A 3,042-nucleotide genomic window follows, 5' to 3' on the forward strand; every position below is an offset into this window, starting at 1 on the left:
GTTTCATTATTATTATAATATAATAGAATAGAAAAAATCAGTTGAATTGTACGTAAATCGTAAATATAAGTGTTCCAAAACATATATATATATATATATATATATATATATATATATATATATATATATATATATATATATATATACATATATATATATATAATGTAGAAAGTACACGTCTTCCCAATCCCAAAAATATAAATTTCGTAGAAATCCAACTCTGTATGAATTAGATATGATTTTTATAAGATATAAAAGTCAGCCGCGCACAATGAATGTATGACGTAAAAAGCTACGAAAAGAATGGTTGACTTTTAGCTAAAGTCACCAAAAAGAAAATGGTAGTACTCTTAAAAATAAGAATTATGAGAAAAAGAATGTCAAAAACGGAGTCCGTACGAGAGAATTATGATTTTAGCAAATTCATTTAATTTATAAAAATATGGACGAAAAATAAAGTCAAAATTAGCCGCTGGTGTCTAAACCAAAGTTGTAGATCTCGTCAATAGCTTCGCGGGGATATAAAGAACGTCAAAAGCATAGTTCGTATGAACGAGTTATAATTTATAATAGCATATTTACGTATTAAAATAAAGTGTATATATATATATATACACACACACACACACACACACACACATATATATATATATATATATATATATATATATATATATATATATGTATATGTATATATATGTATATATCATTAGAAAGGTATTGACGATGCGGTCGTTATAAGACTGGTGTTGAGTACTTTCGACATTAGTTTAGTACAAATATCATTAAATCTATTTAAAATAATATTATAAAGGGGTGTTTAGTCGTTTAAATAACTATAAAGTAATTTAAATAACTATAGAGGGTGATTTTTAAAAATTCAATTACTACACGCTCTCATATTTCTTGCATCATTCTCTTGATTTAAGACTTTCTGTAATTTTAGTACAGTAAGGTGAGTGTTGACGTGCTACAAGAATCTTTTTAGAAAGATTTATCGATGAAGTTCTACGTGCGCAAAGCTCGTATTCTCGCTAAACCACCTGTAAGTGAGTTATGTTTACCGTATTTTAAGTATAACTTATGTTTAAATTCATTATCGTTATTATGAACCTATAAACAAATATGTGCTAAGTATTATAAATTATACAAAGTGTTATTATAATACATTTTAACTGTTCGTGGTACGGGGAATCTGGTTTGAAGGGCCGCATAGGGTTGTTGGATTTCAGAACAGCTTAAATGCCAAAATGTTCATGTCCTCCGGTGTTTCATGGATGGCCTGTGTCTGTACATAGTAGTTGAAAAGTTTGTTTAAAACTTATAAAATACAAGAAAAACAATATTGCCCGTAGACCTTGAGTTAATGATAAATCTAGACTAATAATTAGTCGCAATAAATGTTAGACTAAATCTAGTAATAATGATACTAGGTTTTGTCGAAGCGAAAAACGATTATTAGAAGCGAAGCGCTGCCCGAATTTCGAGTCATCACTTTAACAAGTGAGTGCATAGTTACTTTCATCTTACACATAGATATAAAGTAGTTAATGTAAATTACATGTTACATGTGTCAATTATCTGTGTTCTTGATATCTATGTTGGATGAACGATTTATACACGTTTTAATTTATTTAAACTGTATATGTATTTTTTATACCTATAAATATATTGGGTAAAGATGGGTAGATGAAAGATGAGATGAATGATGAGAAATGAAATATGATATAGATGATGAGAGGTGAAAGATGATGAGAAACTTTGACCTTAACGATGATCCAATCATCTAGCAGAGTATAGATGACGACCACAGACTATTCTAGACAGTCAAGTGGAACGCTAGCAAGCTTGCAACCTATAGGTGTTGTCAACGATGTTTTGAACAGATGTACTCTAAAAACCCCGATAACTATAGACTTAGTGCCTTATAAATGAACGTTGGCAGCTATGGATTTAGTGCCCTATAGATGAATATTGGCATCTATGGACTTATTGTCTAACAGATAACATCGGCAACTATGGACTTAGTTCCTGTTGGATAAATCTTGGCAGTGATGGACTTCGTGCCTATTCCTTAGGACAATCCTTAGGAATGAATAAATGATGAATAGATGATTCTTAAGGTAGATCCTTAAGAATAAAGAAGATAATGGGAATGGGAAGTTGGGTTAATTGTTTGATAATTAAACATAATAATTATATTATTGTGGGTTGAAAACCCTATGTACTCACCAGGTTTCCCAACCTGACCACTCAGTTTATTTGTATCACAGGTATCGATACGAAGACACAATACACCGAGAGATTAAAGGAGATGTAAATCATTAGTGTAAATGAATGTAAGGTCTGTTTATGTTTATGTTTCGGTATTAATGATGACATCCCAATGTTTTCATATAAATAAAATACATTCATTCAGAAATGCTTTGATAATATTATTATCATGATTTTCTTGGAACAAATTTCGCAATATTATTCTTCAAAAAGAAAACTCTAATTTTTAAATAAGCATAAATAATTTTTTTTAAATGACCGTGAATTTGGGGATGTCATAGATATGCATAAGCATTTCCAAAAAGTTAAAGGACAAAAACAAAGTACAACCAAGATATAATTCTAAATGAACTTCCTCAAATAGTTGTAGAAAATCATCATCGACACTGTTATCCTAGTATCCCAGTTACCTTTGTTGAGGTTGGTCTCCTCTATAATAACATTAATAACGTCAACCATCTCGTTACTTGTAGCTATGTTAACTACAACTGGAGGAATAGAAATTTCACCGTGATAGATCCACTTTTGTACGACCGATAGAAACCAAACATATGTATATGATATTTCATTGTTAACATAGGTAAAAAGTAACATTTATGAAACTCTTCACGCGAACATATGATATAACCTTTGTTGTAAACATGTGTCTGGCAAGTTCTACAAAAGATTCGAGTGCTCGCATGAACTCTACAGAGTTACGTGTTCGATTAGTGGTCTAGCTTTTATCAATATACATGATGTACTTGAAACATAATTTAGGGTTTAAGT

This window comes from Lactuca sativa, chromosome 7 (genome assembly GCF_002870075.4).
Source record: "Lactuca sativa cultivar Salinas chromosome 7, Lsat_Salinas_v11, whole genome shotgun sequence".
NCBI classification, from domain to species: domain Eukaryota; kingdom Viridiplantae; phylum Streptophyta; class Magnoliopsida; order Asterales; family Asteraceae; genus Lactuca; species Lactuca sativa.